Genomic DNA, 15,163 nt, shown 5'->3' on the forward strand with positions numbered 1-15,163 from the left:
GGAATTGAAACTATTAAAAAAAAACAATAACATTGTTCCCTAAGAAGATTTCTAAGCTGTGAAGGAGAGAGAAAAGGGAAAGGATTTGTTTTTTTCCCCCTCCTTTTCCTATACTGACAGCTAAGAGACTTAAGCAAGAAATTGGAAAAAAAATCCACTTTGACATTAATAGGCATTTAATGCTGAAAATAAAAAGTCAAAGGGATAATAAAGATTTCTGGATAATTAAAAGTTTTTGAAAACAGGAAAAGAGAACAGGAAAAGAGAGAAAAAGAATAAAAGGGCAGGATCTGGAAGGGAGGAGACTGCCTGGAATTAAAAAGAACTTACAGCAAAATCTCAACAAGACTTCCAAAAGATACATCTTAACTGAAACATCACAACAAAATAGTAAAACCCCAGGAAGAGAAAGTGAAAAAAGAAATAAGAAGAAACAGCTTGGGACTATTTGGATTACTTGGTGATCTCTGGATTCCTGGTTATTGCACTTGAATGACTAAAATCAATCAGTTGGTTGTTTAAAACTGTTTAAAGTGGCTCCACTTTTAGAAGAACTGAAAATGGAACTTAAAAAGTACAAAAAAGATGCACAAGAAGGGAGAGGTTCTTTTGGCTTCGTATTTCAGTTCTTAGAAATGGAGATTTGGAACTATGAGAAACAACAAGAAATGCCTGCAGAACAGACGATTGGGACAAAGAAGAAGCCATCTTTAATCAACAAGTAATCTTAGGGGGGGTTAAAAAAGGAAAGGGGGGAAAGAGAATGGAAAGTTTAAGATTGTGAAAAACAACCCCCAAAAAGAATAGTTTGAAAAATAAGTATAAAATCAGAAAGCAACAGAAGAGGGAAATGCAGAAGAGAGTGTTAGAAGTAGAGAGACAAGGGGGTAAAAAGGGGAGGGAGAAGAAGAGAGGGAAGAAAGAAAGGAAAAGAAGTTATAAAGGACAGAAAAAAAATATAGAGAAACAGGGCCTATTTAGAGATAACGGGTGAAAATCTAATCGAAAAAGGGATTCTGCAAAGCTACATAAGATGGTATTGTTATATTAGAAATAGAAATAATTTCAGAAAATACGAAACAACCTATGATTAAAATGTTTGATAAAATAGTTAACGTAACTTAGTGGAATGCTTGTCAATAAATAAATGTAACAAAATGAATATTTAATGATTTACAAACCTTGTGAAGAGAAATAAGGGAAAAATTAATTATGGAGATTATATGTGTCTTTAAGGAAGTATGATATTTAATTGAAAAGAAATGTTAAAGATGTTAAAACTTTAATGATTATTAATGATAGAACTGAATTGGAGTGGAATGAGGGTTTATAATTACATATATTTATAATCTTTTTTTAAAAAAGAATATAGTGTGTATCATAAGAATGTACCAAGCAGAATTCGATTGGAAGTTATGTATTATATTGAAGGTCATAACCTGAAGCATATGGAAGTTTAAATAAGAGTTGAATGGATACAATTAAAAGATATAAAGGTGTCATACTCCAATTAGTAACTACAGGAGAAAATTTGTTTAATGAGAAAAGATAATATGAAATTGAAATAGAACAGACAAAAGTATAAATATAATGATTTGAATTGAGATGAGATAATCAAAATAAAATTGAGAAAATTAAAAGAGGGGAAAAACTATCTAGAAAATGTAGAATAGTATAAGATATGGAATAGAACACAAAAATGAGCATGAAATCGAGTTTGTGTCTGTATAAAGAAGTTCAACCCGGGACCATGCTATTTTCAAAAAAGATGTTTTATTTGTATTTTGTGTGTGTGAAAACCTAAATAAAACTTTATTAGAAAAAAAAGAATGAGATCTATTTGTCTTGCTTGTATGAGTACTTCCACAAGAGATTAGGTTATTCTCAAGATATTTTACTTTGTATAATAATATTTTTTAGTCAAGAAAAAACCCCAGTATGTTTGCATGCTTGAAGTATCCTCCAATGTTCAATAATCTTGAAATCTTTTCCATTAGCAGAGTGTTCTGGGGAATGTTGGTGTTGTGTGTATATTTTAAAATATTTGAATTTTATATATGTACTTACAATATTGAGCTGCAAGGAATTAGAAGAAATCTTTGGGTATCTGTCTCTGGCTATTGTTAGAATTAGTTGGGTGAATTAAAACATATAATTTGTCAGAAAAGTCATTTTCAAAAAGTTCTGATATGATTTTTTAAAATAAGTTCATGGATAAGTTTCATCCATGGTTCTGATTCTTATGTATTATATATTAGTACCTAATATGCAGTTTATGGAAAATTTGCTTTGAAATCTGAAACTTGAATATTTTTTTGTAATCTTTGAATCCAGTATTGGATGTAAGTGATTTGTTTCCTAAAAATCTTTATTTACTGGATCATAATGGCCTTGGGAATACTTTACAAGCATGAGGCTACAAGTACTTTCTGTAAAGGAAATACAAAGTTAAATGAAAACTTATGCCAGGTTCATAGAAAGGCGAGCTCATCCCTATACTGGAATGAATACTTATCATCAGGCCAGTGCCTCCTATGCATGTGTTATCATGGCAGCTAATCTTATACTTGCTGGCAAGACTTTGAATAACAGATTCAATATTTATCAGAGGAAAATGGATGTATGCATTTTATTTGTTTGTTTGTTTATTTATTTATTTATAGGCCAGATTTTAAGGTTAGGAGTTGGATGAATTTTAATACTGTTTTTACAAAGGTAGGATAAATACATTATAATTTTGTTCACAATCTTGTGACTTTACATACGCTATAATTTTGTTCACAAACAGTGACTTTGGCAATTATTACACTTTAAACAGTATTACTTCAACTTTCAAGTTAAACTTACCAGTCTGCTTCATAACTACTGGGAACCAAAAAGAAAAGCTATCAAGAATAAAGAAAATGACTGAGAGTGAAAGTGACACTTTCCCTTAAAGTGATGGGCTTCATTTGATAAATAACAGCCAATTTCTTTTGCACCTGTTGACAAGGCATTCAACAGGATGGCTGAAAGTGGTTGGAGAGAAGGCTGGTAGGTCCTCTTAATGAGAAACAAGTGACTGGGAGCACAGCTGAGAAGTGATAAATCGACTCTCACAAATCCAGACACAGCCTCTCTTGGGACTGTGTCTGCATCAAATAAAACCAGTAAAACTAGTGTATCTGTAAATGAATGTCCAACACTTTAATATTAATTTAAGTCTGTTCTTTTACTGCTCTGCCCCCAACAAAATCTTCTGCAGACAATTAAAATTTTTTTTTCTGGGCCAGAATAGGCAGAGTTGAAATTAAATGAGATCAATGACTAAAGTAGTCATTACTTGCAGCGCTTCATATAAAGAACGTTTGAAGCATTACTTTTTATTTACATGTACATGGAAGTAAATCTTTCACTATTTGATGTAGTGTATAGACTTGCAGTAGCTGAATTTTCACATGAGGAAGCCAGCCAGACCTGTCACATAAAGATATTGAGAATAAAAGATAGTTTAATTGTGTTTTGCTATTTCCACATTGGCATAGAAGCATCTTTAAGAGAATGCATAATTGCAGAAATAGCAGTGTTAGACAATTTTTTCTGTTTAAATAATGGATACTTTGAAGGATACCGAAAGGAAAATAGAAACACAAAGCTTGTATGTGTCTAGTTGATAAGTACACACTTGGGTGATATGTTGTATGTTCACTGATGGCAGAAGCCTGAATTAAAATCCAAACACTGTAAGGAATTAGCTTGTCTTGTCCTCATGATCAGAAACTATGCCTGCTTCTGAAACTGCCACTGAAAGCTGCTGAAAATATTTAGAAAAACAAAACAAAAATATGATCCTCCTATAGGTGTGTGTGTACACACACATGCATATGCATACCTTTTCAGAATGGTATTTCTGAAAGCTATAGGAATGGGTATATCTTTGACACCTTGGGCAGGTATTTGGGTTAGAAGCCACAGAAGCTTCTAAATACTTTATATTTTCAGGTACATTATACAGAATTGTACATTTGTGCCTAATTGCTAGGATTGCAGAATACAATAACCCTTTTTGACATTAAGAACATTTAAGGTAGCATAAAGTTGCTATCATGTTAAGGCCATTTTCAGCACAACTTCTCCAGTTTTTCTACATAGCGTACAAATTCAGCAGAATGTAATGGTCATGAACATCTGAAATTCTATTTTGATCTCTCAGTAAATACCATCAGAAGCTCAGTAAATAATACATGTTGAGCGCTAGGCCAGGATAAATGGTTTTTACCTTTTCAATTCCCAGTCTTCTTTTGCAGTATTTATTATGATATTTCACAGGATTGCCATTTATGTATGACATATTTTCAGAGTTGCCTTTGGCTTTGATTATGGTGATGGACAGATCTGAACATATATTAACTGAGGCCACTTTCAGTTGCTAGCTTTATTTAGTTATGCTAAACAAATGCCATTTGAATCAATTACTCTGGGTATGTTTTTTTAAACTGATGCTTTGACTTTTTGTATATTTATTCACTAGATTCATATTTTCTCTGCAGGACCTTCCATTTTACTCCCATAGCAACTGTGGAGGTTCACTGCAATATTCTGTGCAACAGACTAAAAGTTTACTCTGGAATAAAAAAAATTCTAAAAATGAATGTTGGTCCCTTTTTGATCCATAATTAATGCTTTGGAATGTTTCTTTATGGAGTGTAGCAAGCATGGTTCCAACTGTATTTAAAACTTATTATTTTGGCATGTACTATTCATTAGATAAACATATCTTTTTTGGAACTTAATTTTAAAATAAGTGATTTTCCTGCATAAGATTTCCTATACTGTTTGGCATGATTAAACTATTGGCTTTTTGCATTTTTTAATAAACTCTAATATTATGTCCTAGTTTTGTGTATGTCTTTAAGAATACTGAAATTAGCAGTTCAGAAAATGATTAAATGGAGATCATGTGTACTTTTATTTGTTAAATATTTTTTATTTTACTTTATCATATTTATTATGGCACAAGTAGATAACTAAAACAGTTAAAAGACACACATTAAAAATTAGTTTCTGTTGATTTTTTTTATCTAATATGTCCTCACCATTAAATAGTAAAATTTGCCATTGAACAGAATATACCTAGCTGAGGGTCAAACTGTTGGGTTTTTTAGCTTGCTTCTCTTCCTGCAAATATTCATCACTACACTAGATAATATCAGTAAATAAATTAAGGAGTGGAATTTGTTGGCTGTTTATATGTGGCAGCTTGTTCTACCAGATTTTTTTGTTGTTGTTTTTTCAAAATTGCTTTTTTGATGAGGTGTTGCTTCTTCTTTTATTCTAGTGTTGATTCCTATATTATTTGAATATAGGTTAATAGGTGAATAATGTTGATCCAGATGGTGGTTCATTTTACCTGGCATGATAAGCTAATAATCATGCTGAGTCAAAGAAAGTGGGGTTAGACATTTTATTTCTGCAGAGAATTAAAGAGAGGAATGTTCGGGACCCAAGTCCAAGTCCTACTCTTTTTATATCATAAATTCATATAATGTCCTGATCTTTCATCACTTGTGCCTTTTTAAAGATATGTGCAGTTTAGGCTAAGAACCCATAATAAGTATGAGGGGTGCACTTAATTAGTTCACCTCTCCACCTTTGGGTGTGTTCTTTTAAACATCCTAATGTTAAACTTTTTACCTTTGGGTCTTTGCTAGGACTTTCTTGACCACAGCTAAGTTAAAAGTCATGTTACCTTTCCTTGTTCCAGCAATGGTTACTCCCCTTAGCTCTTTGTTAACAGATACTGACTGACTGCTAATTTTAGCAAAAGCACAAATAGAGTGATTAAGATGGAGTAGATCTTATTAAAGCTAATTCATGGCTAATTTGTGACTCACTTGCAAAAGTCCCTAATGGTGTCCTAATAAATTAATAGGTAAGATCCTTAGGTCCTTATATTCATGGGTCTGTTCTCTTAAGTTTTGACTTGTTTGTCACATATAGTGATTTTCACAGCCCTTATATGCTATATTGCCGATCACTCTTGTTTATTTTAGGTTTTAGGTTTTGCTAAGGATGCTTAGAATAGATTTTGTGTTTTGATATATGGTAGCAATACCTTTTTCATGTGTGGTTTACCTGTTGGCTGCATGGATAGATCCAGAATTCAAAAAACAACCCCCCCCCAAAAAATATTACCTCAATATAACACCTTTCAGTGCAATATCCTCAGAACACCAGTAGAAACTGACTATCTATGCATGTAAGAATGGTACAACCAGGGGTGGGATTCTACTGGTTCAGACTGGTTCTGGCAAACTGGGTGTTAAATTTGCATCTGGTTCACCGAACTGGTACTTGAACTGACTAGCTGGCCCCGCCCACCCTGCCCCTCCCCTCCCAGGAGTCTCCATGCAGCCCATTTTTGATGCAGGTAAGTGTAGGGTCCACATGGAGGCTCTGAAGGGGGAAATGTGGGGCTTCTGGAAGTCTGAAAATGGGCTTGTTTCCGGCTTCTGGAGGACCTCCAGAGCCCGGGCGAGGCCGTTTTCACCCTTGCAGAGGCCCGAAGGAAGCCTCTGGACACTTGGGAAGCAAAAAATGGCCCTCCCAGAAATTCCAGTAGGCCACACCCACCATGGCCACGCCCACCCAGCAACTGGGCAGCGAACTGGTTGCTGGGATTTTTGAATCCCACCCCTGGGTACAACTTAAATGTACTCTCCCATGCATTGATGATGTTACTTAGCTGGAAATGAAGAGGAAGAGAGGAAGAGGAAAAGAGAAGCTCAACAGTTGTCAAATTTATAATGGAAATTTCATTATCTTGTGAAGCTTTTCTTCAAAGCAACTTTACAACTAGATAAATCCGAGAAAACATATTTTATATTTTGAAAAAAATATGTGTTGTTTAATGTCAGATCTATATTTTAAGCAAAATTAATCCAATCAATTCAGTATTCTCCCTTTAATTGAATAAAAATATAAATACAGTCTTCTTAGTGCATTGTCTGTCTATTGAAGAAATATCAGTGGTTGCTCTATATTACACTGTAAAATGTATATTATAGTGGCTGTTATAATTATTTGCCAGCAACTATAAACAAAAGTGGGTAGAAAAACTGTGTCTTGGAAAAAATATTATTTATCTAAGAGAAATTGTTTAGAATACTGTAAACAACTTTCACTCAAAGTAAAACTGAAGTTTCAAATATAAGTGCTATTTGTCTAGTGGAACTAGAATTATATTTTCTTGTCATGCTAAATAAGTATACAATAGATTTATTTTTAAATATGTGTGCATGTTCATTTTTTTTCTCTTAGTTGTATTTGTGATCTTGGGATTTCTTGCTAGCCTGGCCCTATAGTCATCAAAATGTATTAATTAGTACTAATTGAATAAAGACATATTTTACAAAGAAGGGCATAAGGTATTCCATTCAAGATGTGTTAATAATTCCTAACGATGATAGACTCAGCTTTTCATGACTTTAATGTAAAATTTGATGGGCAAGAATCAATTAACCAGGAGGTTAGTCATGTATGTCTTTTCAACTTAGATTAAAACAGATTTAAGAAAGGATTTAGACATGGTTTGCAGGGTTGCTGTTGTGTAAATAGTTAGAAATATGCTTTATGAGCTGCATTGAGGACAGACTTTCTGGTTCTAACCTAGCAGAAGCTACCCAAATGGTTCACAGAGCATGGCTCGGTAAGAATCTTTGTTGTATGCTAGAATAAAACTACAGTACTTAAAGCACTTGACTGTGCTCTATCAATGTAAGGGTTTAGTCCTTATTCCTATTGCATTTTAAATTCAGTGCTTCTTTGTTATGCCTTCCCCACAGCTTAACAAATGCCTTGTCTTGCATTTTTCAAGCTTGATGCTAGATGGCATTCCTGCCCTGGGAAATTACACCTTCTATCTCCCACTGCTTTTTTTTTTTTTTAATGCAAATCTTACCACAGTACTGTAACTCATGCTTTGATAGATTCCTGTGTGGGGAGAAGCATGTTTATGATGTTTCTGAATAAAGTATCGGCTAAACACATGGCAACCCATAATCAGTCCATAATCAATAACAAAGTGTCATAACAATACATCAATAGGATCAGGAGCCAAATGGGAAATCAAGAACACAAGTAGTGTTGAAGAATCACACATTCAGACTTAGGGAAAACTAGTTAAAAGTATAATTCCCCCCAGATTCCTCCAAAACTTAATTTGCTATTCCAAGAGTTCTAGAATAAAAAATCAAGACGCAAGGCAATACAGTAGAAGCTAGCATAGAGAAACAGTGTTATCAGAAGCTTATATAATTACAGCTTTATAGGGTGGGATTCAAATTTCTTAACCGGTTCTGTGGGTGTGGCCTAATTTGTGGGTGTGGCTTGGTGGTCATGTGACTGGCTGGGCATGGCTTGTATGTAAATATAAATATTTATGTAAATATTCATTTTTTTATAAAAAAAGAGCGACTTTTACCCAAAATCAGGCAAAGCAGGCAGGCAGATTGAGTTGCTCACAGAATCACTGATTCACTTAGAGTTCTATCCATCTGCAATCGGCTACCTGAGTCTTCACTGAAAAATAGAAGCTTCAATCCTAAGGAAGGTTCAGCTCCACTTTTAGATTAGCTAGAAAACAAGAAATGCAATGATTTTCTGCTTTCTAGCTGATCTAAATCTCCCGGCACAGAAGAACAGCTGATGGTCAGGAAGAAAAAAAAAAGAAAATATAGCAACTTAACAGTTACTATAGTTTGATGGCCCGCATGCCAAGTAAGGAGTGAAGGGGTGGGGCGGGGCCAGCCGCTGGTTCTCCAGCAGGTAGAATCCCACCCCTGGTGAGAGTGCGTTTTGCACACGTTTGTAGACCATTTCCCAAAAAACATCATCTGTGCTGCCCGGACAGCTGACAAGTGCTGTGTGCGGGTGCGCAGCATTTTAAACTTCTTTCTTGCTTTTTCAACCTCAGCTGTGCCACGCAAAGCAGCTGAGGTTGAAAAAGCAGGAAATAAAGGACAGCCAAGAGCCTGGGCTGGCGGCTGGGCCAAATAGAGCAGCTGCTGCTTTTCAGAGCTACCAATTCTATAGAACCAGGCCGAAACAGTAGTATCCCACCCCTGGAGATTTACTACTGAGCAATTTCATCTTCCACTTTCAATTCCATTTTACCCTAAGAATATCAACAGCATTTCTTTTGATAAAGCACAGATTTACTACCATAAACCCTCTTTAATAACCACTTTTTCAAAAGTTATTGCAATTCATGTATAATACATGAAGATTCCTGAAAGGCAGTTGGAAGGAGCAACCCCTTTTAGTTAAGCAGAAGACAACATGTTAATTCTATTCTTATTTATCTGCGCTGGTCAGCAGCTTCTAGATACAATTTGAAATGCTGTTTCAATGTTTAAAATGGCCATCATCTTTTCAAAGTTTGTTAGAAGGAGCGGCTTGCTTTAAATGCAAATTTCAAAGAAACTTCAAAGAGTCTCTTCAGGAGTTGCATTGTCATTATGCAACTCCCTCCTGTGGGATTATTCTCTGGCCACCAATAATTTGTCAGTACCCGAAGACTTGCCTGAAATACCTGAAGCAGTATTTAAAAGTATTAAGGTCAGGAAAGAGAGTAATATAAAGTGCTGCTCTATTGATTTTTTATTTTGCTTATATATCTTGCCAAGCAAATACTGACCGCATCCTTCTGTTGAGAAGGAGGATAAAAATAAACGAATGGAATTTATTTTCAGGTAAGTGGGTTAGAAATTAAAACTGTAAAAAACATTCTGCATAATAATCTAAAAACATGAAATAACTGGGTAATATTTTTTAAAATTCCATGTTAGAAAATTAAACATGAATCGGAACTAATCTAGCAATATGATAAAAATAAAAAGCAGAACACAACTGATAATTCATAATTAATTAGGTTCAGTTTTTAGAAATAACAAATGAGAACAAACTGAAAGATTCAATAAATGCTTAATTTTTTAAAATACTATTTTATAAATTTTTGAATACAATGATGCTGACAAGAATGTATGTTAATAACATTATCATAACTAATTCAAATTTTTGAAGGACTTTTAAAATAAATTCCATAGTGCAAAATTTACACAAACTCATGTAAAATTGCTTGTTATAAAAATATCTTACTCATTTGTGGCATTTTAATGGCTAATCATTAATAAATATGTAACCTGTGATCTCTATAAAAAAACTGTATTACATTGAAAATGTCTGGAATATAACTGTTTTTTCCTGGAAATATGCAGCATTTAGTCTCTGAGCAAAATGAAATTTGGCTCAACTGGAATTTATGGCAGCTGGATTCAGTTAATGTGAGCAGAAGATCTAAAAATAAACAGAAATCCATGTCTTGGGAAAAGCTTTGGCTGCAAATATTTTAACTTGTGAGACATTATGGAATAAGATATCAAAAATAATATATGACAAAATATATTCAATTGAAAAGTCTACTTGAAGCAACAATAATTTAGATAAAAAGAAATAGAACATGATTTGATTAGATTAATATCAGCTCTTAAGAATTTCAGTAATTGTATTTTGGAGAGAGATATTTATTATTATTTTATAAGTATAAAAATAAATAGTGTTGACCATACTAGATATTTAGTATTTTAATATGTTATATACAGTCTTGATGATGGTGGTTTTAAGTGTTGAAATAATAAATAGTAACAATTCTTTTTGGAGGCTCCCAATTTCTAGAACAGGTGTCAAACTCAAGGCCCACAGACCAGATTTGGTCCACGGATATGGCTAGATCTGGTCCGCAGGGCTGCCCTGAAAATGGCCTCTTCCGGTTCAGCCCTGTCTGGGTGGTCTCCTTGGGTGCATGCATAGGGGGTTCGCCCCACCATCCTCTCATGGGCTTGCTTTACCTCACCCTGCCTGGACTTGCCCCGCCTCTCCTTGCCTGGCCTTGCCTCACTGTGTCTCGCACCACCCAGCCTCACTTTACCTTACCCCATGGCAGCACTGACAGCATCAGCAGCCTCTAGGAGTAGGTAAGTGTGACCAGGGCTATGGGATCCCAGTGCCCCGGGAGCTCAAGAGTGGGCCATGCGCACCAGCCATGCCGACCTCATGGTCCTACATGCAACTGGCCTTTGAGGGCAACCATAATGCGAATGTGGCCCTCAATGAAATTGAGTTTGACACACCTATTCTAGAATATTCTTCCTCCTGAAGTGAGCTAAAACCTTAACATCCTTGTTAATGTTCTGGGCAACCCATGGGACCAGTGATATTGCTCCACAATAGCTCTATTATTGAAATTAAAATTAATTGTCTCTTGTGTGTTGTGAGTTTTTAAAATATTTTAAATGATGATTTTATATATTATTATATAATTAATTGCTGTATTCTGTCCAGAGTCATTTTTATGTAATAAAATACATCTAAATTTGATAAATAGTTAAAAAAAGAAAAAGAAATATATAGCTTGGCATGAGTGGTGTTGCTGGACAGGTAGGTGAGAAAGAGAATAAAATATAAACACAGTTTGCCTGGATTATAGGGACAAGTGGTGGGGAATGAATTGTGCTTGATGAATTGTGCTTGATGAATGAATGAAGTGCTTGATCTGCTCATTCACGTTGCTTCCCAAGAAAGAGCACCAGATAGAAATACTTACCACTAAGTTCCATTGTTCACTATCTCCCCCTTTTCATGCTGATTAGATTCTGTATTTCACTGAAGACAAAGAGAATAATTATTTGACAAACGTCCTGTATCTAGAACGCAGTTGCATCAAATCTCAATATGATGAGGCTTTAAAAGTCTTGTAAAATTTTATGGATAAGACATGATTGTTATAAAAGCAAAAGCTCTGTTTTCAGACCACTGCATGCCCTGGACTAAGTGGCATGATTTCAGACTCCACGTAGATTTGGGCACAGGTAGTGGCTAATGGACTGATGTTAGTGGGAGAGGAGGAACCAGTTATTACAGTTATTGCTTCAGGATTTTCTGAAATGCTAGATATTTCAGAGCCTGGACTATCAAGTGAAAAATTTGAGTCTAATAATAGTAATAAACAGACTTTCCAAATTTATGAAACCAATCTGCTAAGAACCTCAGCTGTTTGGGAGATGAAGGATTACTTGGCTTGATAGCATACTTGCTAAAATGCTTAGAACAGTATTTCTGGCTGTTAAGGCATATGAAGCTACAGTTAATTAGTACAACCATGCTTATTTGGCTATTCCATGAATTTAGAAGGTCAAGATTAATGATGCCCAGCTACCAGAGACAGTGCCTGACTGGGAAACTCTTCCATGCCTATACTTTTTGATAGAAGTATTGTGCATGATATACGTCATACAAAAGTTATTCCTATTAATGACTGCTGCCTGATTAGATTCAGTTGACTGCTGCAATGACTGGATGATGTATGCTTGTTCCAGACCTTCCCTATTTGTTGTTCTCTGAATAAAAAAAGAAGCAAAAGAAGTCTTTGTTTAATTTTCCTTTGGGCAGCAGTATGACTTTAAAATGTTTTGAATGATTTTAGAAAAGTGCTAATAAAGTAATACATAACTCCAGATGGCAAGTATTTTGGATCTTCTAAAATACTGAATATTAGAAATATGGGTGTTTTTGAAAAATGTTAGTGTCCAGTTTGCTTGACGTATCTGAACTCCATGTTTCAACATCCGTAATACCTTAAAAGGAATATGCAATTGTTGTCTGCTTTTACCTCCCCACTCAGAACCTAAAGATATTCAGAATGTTTAGGATATTCATAACTGAGGAGACAACTGTAGTTAATCCTAATTGCACCAGACAGAGGTACTTGTGGGATCTTTGATGGTTTCTGAGCTTGGGTTTTTTTCTTGCAGAAGTTTCATTACCAAACTAGGTAATGTCATTAGTGTTAGAAGGGAATGGGGTTTGGTCTCATTTCATATACTAGTGGCTTGCCCTGCAAATGTTGGTGGAAGTGGTCTTGGTGGTCCTTTGATTAGCCTGTTTACTGTTAGTTAGGGCATTGTTTATTTCTAGATTGTTGGTTGAGTCTTACTCTTAGTGTTAATCTCTCCTCATCTGAATGTTGATTACTAGTAAAGAGGTGCTTTTGGTCTTTTGGTTTCCTTTCTGGCTTTTTGATTGTCTCTTTTGAATGGTATGTTGATGTTGTTTATCTCTATGTGCTTCTTGATGAGCAGTTTGTCTCTTCCGCCAGGCTTTCAAGTATTCTCTAGAACAGGGATGTCAAACTCGCTTCATCATGGTGGGGTGACTGCTCTAGAGTTTTTGAACTTGGCTTGGTCTAGGATACTCACAGTTTCCCAGTCGAAACAATGGTTAAGTCTGTCCATGTGTTGTGAAATTAAGAAGTTTTCATCATGTCTTCTGACTGCTAATGGGGGTTAGGAATGCGCCCTGCTAGTCTTCTGTATATTTGTCCTATATAGTGGGACACTGTCCTTACACTATGTTGACAACATAGTATGTTGTAGATGACTCCTGTTTTTTTTTTTCCCTTCTGGGGCTGCTGGGTGTTTGGGTTTACCTAGAATGTTTGGGAGATCTTTAGTTGATTTGTGTAGTTCAGAGATGCCATGTGGTTTCTGAGACATTTTTTGTTGTATGGCAATGCTATCCTTTTCACAGCTTCTGCTTGTCATGTTATATTGAGCTGAGTGGTTAGGCACCTTTTGATAAAATTATGTGAGTACTCATTTTGTTTGAAAATGTTGTTATCATGCCCCTGTCAGAATCTGATTTGGAGGCGGAGGTTGAGCAGCTGACAGGGAGTGTGAGTGTGACTCTTTTGGCTGTGGAAGAAACTGGGGAAGGACAAAGTCTGGCTGGGCAGAGCAGGGGAGAGGTAGAGCAAGGGAGAGGGAATTTGGAGGAAGACCCAGGCCTACCACCTCTTCATCCTAGCGCATGCAGGAAGGAATGGAGAAGGGAGCCACACGAGATGCGTGGCTTATGGGGGAGGAAAGGGCCCTGATTCCATTCATTAGCTGCACCTGGGAACACAGTGTTTAAAAAGGGAAGCTGCGCACAGCAAGTTGTTGGGAGAAAATCGTGAATTATCTGGTATTGTCGAGGGTTATCTGTGTTCCTGGTGTCTTCCCAACTGTGTGTCTTTTGCTGTGTTTTCAAGTCTGCACTTCCTTTTCTCTTAAACACTGGGAGAGTTTTTCTCCAGCCAAAGGTAACCTGAACATTGGGGGCAAAGTTGGAGATAATAAAGGGACTTTTCTTGCTTATTTGACTGTGTTGCCTTTGTGCCATGCCCTGGGTCATTACATTCCTTTGAAGATGTTGTTGAAAGCTTCACGTGTGCTCTCTGGTGAGTCCCTTCCCTAGAGGAACTTCAAGAATCCTTTAGCCTCTGCCTTAAGGAAACTAGTTGGTAGAATACAAAGGAAAGACATCTATGAGCTGACTTAATAACTTAATGTCACCTAATGAATGAATAGATACAGGAGAAAAGTAATGGTTAAATGGGCTAAGTTTGTATGACAAATACACTAAAAATTAACCAACTATGTTTTACTCTTGTGTATTGTGTGAATGTATTGTGTGATCAGTATGTAACTGAATGCATTATGAGCACTGGATTGCTTTTTTCAATCTTGGTGTTTTCCAAACACAATCTGTAATGGCTATGCGCTTGCTGAGAAATTATGAGAATTAGCCTACACATCTGAAGGGCGAAAGTTGGAGAGCCATGAAATAACGATGGTAAGTTATCCTATTAAATAGCTGTTAAATGAACAAGTTGTTCCAATCCTCTCCTTTCTCACATTCCTCCTGATGGCTGAAGGAGTAGTTTGAAAAAGAAGTAATTGAGCAGGAACCAGTGCAATAATTATTCTGTAACCACATTGATTTCTCTGAACATTTCAGGAGTTACTTCCCACTTTTTGTTTAGGAACATAAAATTAAAGAGGTTCCTGATCTCTTCAAGGAAGGAAAGAGAACTCTGATTTTCTTTCTCTTACAATTGGTTTGGGGTTCCTAAAGTAATCAATAATTAAAAATATGGCCTCAAAACCAGTATCACTTGCTTTCTTTATAGAGATGATTTTTCAGCCTCTGCACAATCTTAGATTCCATAGAATGTCTGCGACTAAATGTCTTTTTCCATAATCTTTGAGAAAGAAATTGGTTCTTTTAATACTTCTGTTTAAATATT

The 15,163-nt window shown here is 35.6% G+C and overlaps 1 protein-coding gene and 1 long non-coding RNA gene across 4 annotated transcripts in view; one reads left to right on the forward strand and one right to left on the reverse strand.

Annotated features, from left to right (window-relative positions):
• LOC148125592 (uncharacterized) overlaps positions 1-15,163 on the reverse strand; it is a 156,624-nt gene that overhangs the window by 99,246 nt on the left and 42,215 nt on the right. For both annotated transcript variants that reach the window (XR_015743822.1, XR_015743823.1), the window contains exon 2: positions 11,642-11,700. This is a non-coding gene — a long non-coding RNA (uncharacterized LOC148125592). The remainder of the gene's footprint in view (positions 1-11,641; positions 11,701-15,163) is intronic.
• Positions 1-15,163, forward strand: part of TRHDE (thyrotropin releasing hormone degrading enzyme) — a 236,612-nt gene that overhangs the window by 17,805 nt on the left and 203,644 nt on the right. The gene's annotated exons all lie outside the window — the stretch shown is intronic.

Source organism: Pseudonaja textilis, chromosome 5 (assembly GCF_049901715.1).
Source record: "Pseudonaja textilis isolate UNSWEBS1 chromosome 5, rPseTex1.2, whole genome shotgun sequence".
In the NCBI taxonomy this organism is placed as follows: domain Eukaryota; kingdom Metazoa; phylum Chordata; class Lepidosauria; order Squamata; family Elapidae; genus Pseudonaja; species Pseudonaja textilis.